A 9765-nucleotide genomic window follows, 5' to 3' on the forward strand; every position below is an offset into this window, starting at 1 on the left:
CGGGCCGCCGCAGGTGCGCCTTACCCTCGCGACGCACCGGATTTCTTCCCGTCCCGGGACAGGAGAGCGAGTGCATTAATCGTACCCACGCCCGTCACTCTGCTCTCATAATCTACTGGAAACTGGCATGTCGCCGTGGGGGTAGTAGCTTCCCTTCCCTCCCCACGACGAGGAAACAAGTTTAAAGCTCGATATTAATAGCGGATTACGTGCAGGTACTCAATTTCCTGGCCGGACACCCGCGTCGCACCCGAAAAGTTTCGGGAACACGAACCGAATATTAATGAACACGAATACCGCCGCCGCGCCCGGTGTGCTTCTTAGCCAACCGAGATGCTCACACCTTTCCGTGCGACGTAATTCAATTATCTCTTGCTCTAGCCGGGAACTTGAGGCCCGCTACGAGTCTTGTCCGAAGTGTACGTGAGAGCAGAAAAAACCGCCAAATGTAAATGTGAAAGAATAACAAACGTGAAAATCGACGTAAATCTGAAACAACGTTTCACTAGAGTCAGGTTTTTCTTTTTTTATTAAATTGAAAATATACGTTCATATATCTTTCGCAATTTTATTTTGGTTTAATGTATTAAAATTTTTGCCTTATATGGCGATTGTGGTAATGACACACGCTATTATCACACGAACTCATGCGCTTTATATAACTCTGCAATTAATAGCTTATTTAATTATCAATGATAGGTTTCTGCTATTTTATTTCCTTTCTGCTTTTTATTTTATACGTTGATATTTATTGAAATTTTATCGAATTTTTATTGATATTTTTTAATTGTAAATTATATTGTACAGACTTTTACAATTTTGGTAATTTATGTATAAAATTGACCTATGTAATGTAGCTATACAATAACGCGCATATCGACATAGAATCGCATACAGGTAGAACATTATAGAATTTTCAAAATGTTGTGGATTGTTGAAAGGTCACTTATAATATTGCATACATCGAGCTTTTCATTAAAGCACGATATACAATTGCGTTTTGTTATAATGCATATGTTTATACGCCTAAATAATCGATCACTGTTTTTAATTTTTTAAATGCTTTAAAAATTATTATAAATGTTTAATTATGTCACATTTAGCTAAATTTAGACACGTGCATTAATATTTGGGAATTCGATGTAATAAAATAAAATGATGTTACATGGTGCGTCAACCGCTAAAAATGAGGTATAGAGGTACGCAAATGAAAATGCAAAAGAGATTATCCATTATCTTTGCTATTTTCTACAATTGTTACATCCTACGTCATTCAATCGAGCTAGCAATCGTTCAAACGATCGATTGTTTCACGCCAAAGCGTACACGCGATCAAACGAGTCCGATTGACAGCAGACAGAAATTGTTTGACGAACGGTCGATTACATCTGAATCGGCGGTGGTATACGTTCGATGTTGACGCACTCATGCGTGATGACCATCATTAATGCGCTCGACAGGCGGTGTACACAGTACAAGTGATCTGCTATCGTATTTCTTAACGTATCCCACTCCTCTCTTGTTTAACTCTCTGATGTGAAATGCCCAAATCGCGCATTCGTATCTGAATTTTCTCATGATCACCCTGTGTGTACGGCAAATATCTTTTCATTAAAGTTTCGATTTTGGAGTTTATCTGTAATTAGATAAGCGAGATCAGGATGTGTAGGAGATCGATACAACGCAGCGTTTAAATCTCAGGCTCGCGCCAAATATCGACACTCGTCGTTGGAAAGATGATTTGATTGAGAGAATGTCAATCGTCAATCATATATACTGGCACATAAATATTAGCGTTCGATTACCGCACGTATTACGCCCAGATGACTCCTGACCTAATAACGCGACCTCTGTGCATTTCGAACGCGCTCTTACGACTGTGAATTGCATTTGCAGACGGCCGAAAATGAGCACGATTATCGTGTGTCGCGTGTCGATGTCTGAGATTGAAATTTGCCTACCTATCCATTAATCGTGCCAAGGTCGTGTGTACGCAATGACCGAAAATTTCCAACCGATTTGCTTGAATAACGAAAGATGAGCCAACGCGATCTGGAACATCACGTAATCGTTTGTTATTCCATAGTATTATAAATAATTTCTTTTTCTCACCTGTTTTCTAAAATCACGTATCGAAAAGACAGCTAAAAAGATTTAATACACGGAAAGAACAATTTTGCTGGATTTAGATTTGGAAATAATTTTTGTTCAATAATCAAAATAATTTTGTGCGAAAGTCAAAATGATTACTTAGAATATCAAAACGTTTTATAGCAACGCTTATCAGTTTTAACATTCCAACAAGTTATTTTGATGATTCAACAAAAAATTATTTTCAGATCTGTATTCAGCAAAATTTTTAGACCTTTCAACAAAATCGTTCTTTTCATGTAGAAAACAACATTATATTAAATTCTGTAAGTTGTTATACAACATTGTTCAACGCTGGTAACTGTAACGGTATCGTTACGTTACAGTATAGAAAACGGCAGTCGATTATTAGCGTATCGTTAGCAGATATCGTTATCTGTTACGCTCGTTTCTAAGCGCGGCTGTTGGCTGACAATCGCGATTTCGCACCACTACGCCTACACCGTCGCACTTTGAATTGTCCGTGGCGCCGTGCATTAGGATGACTTGGGCGTTAGCTAGCTGCCTATAGCGTTTAAATTTCACGTTACGACATCGTTACCGGGGGGAGGTTATAATGGTGTCGACTGCGTTTCCCGCGTAGTCAACGTGAGTTGGCGCGATCGCGGAGTAATGAAGTACCGTATTATGCCGCTAGACTGAACTTCAGCCCGTCATCCTCGTGTAACCTCGTTTCTAATAAGCGGCGAGTATTTATCAAATTAGCGTCACAGGTAACTTCGATAACTGCCTCAATACAAAGCGCGATATTGCTGCGACAATGAGTCCTCTCCCTTCTCCTCCTCTCCCCCCTTCCCTCTTCACCCGCCAAACTCCTATCAAAGAGCCATTATATCTGACACAAACTTGCGCAATGCAAGTAACCGCTTTGTCAGCTTTAACAGTAATATTGATATTGCTTAGATGTAGAATAGAATCTATCACGAGTTTACATTGTGACTAATATAGAAAGATATTTTAGCCACAGAAAGATATTGGAAGATTGAAGTCTAATTTAATGCTATGTTGAGATAACACTTGTTGATTAATCGATAGTTTTATGATTGTCATTCTCTTTGTGAACGAAAAAATACGAATCAACAAAAGAAGTTGGCAATAACGTTGTTGAAAGTTGTAAACATTAATATAATATTAATATATTATAATATACTTACATATATATCAATATAATATAATTAAATGAAAATAATTGTTAATACTTTATATATTTTAAATTTAGAATTTCAACGAAAAGGTCTGTTTGCTAAAGATGTGTACATAAATTTTTCTCCTATTATTTTAGTTTCTTTACAAAGCCTGTATATTTACGTGTATATGTATATCATGTCTCACGGGGCTCATATGTAAATCTCTGTCACTGATTGCCGTATTAAGATATACTGCATTGTGTTTTCTCTTGAATTATATATAGCATCGGCCTGTGTGCGCAACCTTGATTCCCGGTCTTGCATTGTTCGTAGTTGAGTCACGTAATAATATAACGGATCGCTCGGTCTTGAAAAATGCAACGCGCATTTGGCGGTGCCTTTTACGAAAGAATTTGCGGATATAGCGAGTGCATCAGCGTATCAAATATACAAGGTGCTCCTGAACTATGCCGCGGTACCCTGTATAACGAGACGGTGGTATCCTTTATAAAATTCTGAGAGAAGCATTTGTAACCGCGCGATTCCGGCGTCTCGAGATTTCCACGTCGGAACGCTCGGGTACTTCAAGCAAACGTCGGGAGGAAAATTGCTCACGCAGACTTTTACTTTGGCGTGCGCTATTAAAGCGTAATAAACTGCAAAAGTAGATCTACGCGTCGTTACAAAATTTTTCAGCAGACGATAATATGTCATTTTTTTGCGATTTGTTTAAATTTCCGATATCTTGACAGTTATAACTCTATAGGTATTTTTAGTTCCTATTTAACTCCTTTTCTTGTATCTCGAATTTTATAGGTATTTTTTCTCTTTTCTACTTTAATTAATTTAATAATTAAAGACATGTTGGTTGAATGCTTATTTACAGTTTCTTAAAAGAAAAAAGAGTTTGTTTTGCAAGATCTCGTAATATTTTTCTTGAATTATACATGATAATTCTTTTGACTTAAGTATTTTTTAAGGCAATTATTGAAAAAAATCAGATTTTTCTTAGAAAAAATTTGATGATCTTTCTTTTCAAAAGTTTATTTTCGACATTACACATTTTTCAGAATAATTAAACCTAAATTAAACTTCTGCTGAAGCAAAGTCTTCTGAAAATAGAATAAAGAACAATGTTTTGCAATCTTTTATCTTAAACACTGCATTAAAACTCCTCTGTGTTACATATTTTATTAAGATTTAAAATTTTTATTTTTTTATTAAAGTAGAGGAGAAAATTTCTTTTAAATTAATTATAAAATATTTAAAAAATCTTGTACATTAATATATTATTCATTACAAATCATGAGTAAATTAATTAAATGGTTTATTTTATGTAATCATAGCGGCTATTTTGTTACAAATAGTTATTTATATATTTGTATAATAGAATACATTTTGTTGGCTTATTCCGCTAAAATATACATAATATATTCCAGATTTTAGATACATGAATTATAAAGGAAGATTGGCAAACGATCACGTTAAAAATGATCAGATCGATAAAAATGCTAATCGTAACGACAAGTGAAAAGATCAAAAATAATTTTTGTAGTATCATTATGCTTTAATCCTATCGGGTTATAAGGAGTTACGAATGGCGAGCTTAAATTACGCGGAAGGGCAGTTAGTAAGTTACTACGGTTACTGCGTACGTAGCAGGGTCATCGATCACCAACGTCCAGGGTCCTGCGTTCTTTATTCGCAGAATAAATGAGATTCATTATGACTCCACGTATGCGTCAGTCCATAAAAAAGGGCGCTGGCATTTTATTTATTAATACCGCGGTCAGTACGTCGCCAACAGAGAATACGTGATTTTTATCCGGCCCTCATTTTTGATGCTTCTCTCCGAGTCACCGTTTGTCCCATAATGAACTCACTATCGTTCTCTCAGATCTATAATAGCCTACAAAACATCTAGATTGCATCATTTTTCGCTGTCTTTTTATGCATATTTTTATAGCTCTGCTATTAAATCATTGTTATTACTGCAACAGAGTATTATGGACAAAGGGAATTAATTCTTTGCTTTTTGCTTATTCTGATGAAATTTGAAAATTTATATTATAAAGCTTGCTTTTTAGTAATGCATTTAGTAATATTAAATATTATCACTTTTTTTTATTAATTTCAATTACAATCGAAGGTCTGACGATCTAATTTAATATTAAATTTGAATTTTTTGGGATGTATTAATCGATGAAATGCTAAGCCTAAATTTCTGCGTATTAAGGTACTTATATGTTAAATTGAGAGAAATATGTAGTGTGAAATTTTTCTCTTTTTTTTTCTTTATTTTAGTTTTTGCTTTTTACTTATTCTGATGAAATTTGAAATATATGATAATTAAAGCTTGCTTTTAGTAATGCATGTAGTAATATTAAATATTATCATTTTTTTATATTAATTTCAGTTACAATCAAAGGTCTGACGATCTAATTTAATATTGAAATTTGAATTTTTTGGGATGTATCAATCGATACATCCTAATGCTGAGCCTAAATTTCTGCGTAATAAAGTATATGTTAAATCGGGAGAAATATGTAGTGTGAAACTTTTTTCGTTCTTTTCTTTATTTTAGTTATTTTACATAATAGATTGGGACGGGGCGCGTTGGCACTTTTGCACATTCTTATTTTACATTATCGGCACGTCGGCCGTTAAGTATGCCCGGGATAAAATTTAATCAATTACGCGAAAGAAGCGAGAAGAGAAACATTAAAATACAGATGGTAATTCCACCTACGCTGCGCCCCTTTAATTTAACGAACATTCCTCGAGACAATTAGGAACTTTTGTTCGAAAACTTAGTTTTGACGCATGATGAATTAATCGGATTTTACTCATTACCACGTTCTTAGGAGTAATCACCGTGTCTACCATTTCTGAAAGTTTTTAATTATCCTTACAACGGGGGTTACGCGCGTGGGGGGAGGACATGCGCATACCTATGCATTCTGTAGTCAAAGGACGAATTATTTTGTAAGATATGTGGTGTAAAACAAACCTTTGATTATATATAAGTATGGACTGATAGTAAATAACTTCATACGTGTCGCCAAGCTGGAAGATGTAGACTCCACCCCAGTCAGTAATTTTCTGCGGGGAGGGGGAAGGCTCCTGTGAAATCAGCGTGTTTATGACGTGTAAAGGAAAGGTGCTGAGTCTGTTTTTAATTTCTTTCCGTGTAATTTCTTTTTGATTTGAGATTTTTTCCAACTCCCTATCAATTTTCAACATAATATTAAATACATTTTGACATATTTGACATTTTTTTACTGACTGGGGTGGAGGCTAAAAATCGAAGTTCGATACTTCAACTAACTTCAGCTCGGCGACACCGTACATGTCTTTTACGTAGTAAAAGTGGGGAGACTAGCAATCCATATTTATATAGTTAAAGCAACAAACTGCATTAATTTTCTATCAGTGCGCACTTCTCGATATTTTTTTGAGAAAAATAAATGTAAACTTAATCGATGTTCCTTCTTAAATCTATCGCTGCTTTTATCTTTCGCTCTTGCGTCAGAATAACGTGTAAACGACATCCTCGATTAACATCACTTATTATTAAAATGCATAATTTTGTTATTAAACTGTACTAGAAAGAACAGAAATGTTAACGCACTCTACAGCGGTGCGCATTAAAAAATTACAGTTCTAAATTAAATCAATAAATTGTTATTTTATATCAATATATAAGTTTTTTAATATCAGATATTAGACGACTTACGTCTTCGTGCGTTATAATTATCGTGTATAAAATTATTTTATTGATTTCTTAGCTATCTTGCTTAAACGTTTATTCGTTCGAATAGAAAGTTTTCTTCATTTCACCTTTACTGTATACGCTCGAAAAGTATGTTTTATCTCTATATTTCGCAAATCTTCGAGGCACAGATCATCGCTAAATCGCAACGAATATCTCAGTTGCCGAGATTAAACGATTCCATTATCCGCTCGTTTATTCTTTTCTGGAGAAATGTACAGAAATCTTATGCGGGAGAGAGGAAGGACAGGATCGATTGAAAAAAGAACCGCGTCTGTCGTTTCTTAACTGCTCAGCCAGTTTTCTTCCTTCCCTTGACAATCGTGCTTAGAGCATCGGTAATCGAAATCGTCGTTTTTCGGCTTCTTCCACGAGAGGGTCGAAATTGTCATCGAAAATCAAGCGTCGAATCCTTTCTACGTAGGGAGAAGAATATCCTTGGAACGGCAGAAGAGGGTGGAGTGAGAACGAGAAAGAAAGAACGACGAGTCGAACCGTTTTACGTGCGCTGCGCCGAAAGGAGTAGTAAGAATTTTTGCGCGGCGAAGAAGCGAAATTGAAATTGGAACGGCGGCGGCGGCGGACGCGAACGGCTCGACAGCGACGCTCGCTCGGCGGAAACCCCACGGAATCTCGAAACGGCTGAAATATCGACACATCCGATACAGGCCGCGGATATATTTACCCGGTGCCCGGGTTACCGGTACGCGCACTTTTTTTTACGATCGGCCCGGTCCCCTGAATTTTTTATGGCTCCGACATTTACATATCGGAATATCCCGCGAGCACTAGGCCGGATTGGGCCGAAATAACTCCCGCTCGCGCGAGTCCAAATTCCAAGTCCAGCGCAAGCTGTCGCGATCACAAATACGTTATGCGGATCTGTAATTGCTTCTTTTTAAGCAGTCGCGTTTTGTTCCGTTCGCTAAGTTGGCTTTTTTTTTAGTTTGATACACATCTGAAGAGCAATTTTTTCCACAACGATTTTTTGTTTCAATTTTGTCAACGGATAAATACTTATAGATTAGTAACTATAGCTCTACAGAAATTCTTAACTCTCAGTTTGAATTATTTATACATTTTTTTTTTAATTTTCTTTACTCCACTTATTTGAACTTTTATTATCTTTGGATCTGTACTCGTGTAACTTTTTCAAACTGTTGGCGAAACTTGCGATGTTTCAAAGACGCGCGATTACGTGCCGCTTTTTCGCGATAGAGGGCAACTGATTTCCATGTTTAGCACGGAAGAAAGATCACCGTAGACCCAGGGCGCATCTTCTTTTGTACTTTGACCGGAGAAGAAGTTTTCACGAAGGCGAGAGCGCACGGGACGGCTATTTTCCGTGAAAATTGTAGTCCCTAACCTTGTACATGCATATTTCATTCGGAACGGGCGTAAGCCGCAGGCCAAGGGAGACATTTCTTCGCTTCTTCTTTAGCTCCGGCTAAGTCGCTCAAACTTGCCCCGAACTTCGTCCGATTTAACCCTTCGCGAATTCAGCTCTTTCGCACGCCTTTGTTTCTCTTCGCAAGTTTATATGCTATGATAGTTTAGCTTTTGAATTTGTCTGTACGAAATTCTGTAGCTATTGCATTATTTATAAATGATTTTTTTATTCGGAGAAATATTTCAATACTCATAGAATTAATTAATTAACACGCATAGCATAATTTAAATTTATTTTCTTAACGATCGCATTTGGTTGCAAAAGCGTACGCTCTATTTCCATTCCATTGTATCTGAAATAAAAATTCACGAAAGGTACCCACCCTTTCTTTGAAAGGTGGAAAGTAAACGTTTCTTGAAACAGCTCGAGACGCTTCAACTTATTCTCATTTTACAGTATTACGTGGAAACTCACATTTATTTTCGAACTTCCAAGACACCGCGCGCTCGCCTTAATGGCCGCTCCTCCACATAGGTATAATGCGCTTTAACTATATATTTTTATCTCTTTTAAAATCCATTTATTTATTAGCTCACTTACGGAGCTTTAACTTTTGCTCTCATGCATATATTCTATATGTGTGCGCGAAGTAATGTACCGTTGGGTGTCGCGCGCATGATTCATATACCGGCGCACGAAGTTAGCCGTAAGTGTGTGTGTGTGTGTGTGTGTGTGTGAGTGAGTGCGCCTGCTTTTACGGGGACTCTATGGGGATCCACCCACTTTGGACGGTAGAGAATTTGTGAGAAATTGCCAGAATTCATTACCTCCGTGATTGCGTTCCCTCGCGACCGATCTCTTGCAGATCCGCGCGTCGCGGCGTTGAAGCACACGGCGGCAACGGCCAATCAAAATTCGTACATACGTGCCAACTGAGAATCGCGGGCTGATGCACGCTCTTTCGCGTATGTTTTTTCCCCCCAGGAATAAAGTTTCTAGTCACGAGTCGCCTCTCTTTTTTTTTTTTTGGCGACGGCACGTTTAGAAAGCTGCGTCACTGCGCGCGGTGGATTTGGAAAAAAAAAAAGAAAGAGATTTACATCGGACGCGCGCGTGCTTGTAGTTCATCAGAGTACACGAAGTGCGTGCCGAGCCGTTCTCCTCTCAGCGAGCATTCCCTTTTGCATTTCGTCGCGTCGCAATAATTGAGCGAAATTTTTAGATCTCAGAAATCAAACGAAATAAAAAAAAAAGATTAATATAAATAAAACGATAAACTGTATATCATTAATTCTCTATTTTTCTTTCTCTTCGTCTCATTGTCT

This window comes from Wasmannia auropunctata, unplaced genomic scaffold, assembly GCF_000956235.1.
Source record: "Wasmannia auropunctata unplaced genomic scaffold, wasmannia.A_1.0 LD336063.1, whole genome shotgun sequence".
NCBI lineage: Eukaryota > Metazoa > Arthropoda > Insecta > Hymenoptera > Formicidae > Wasmannia > Wasmannia auropunctata.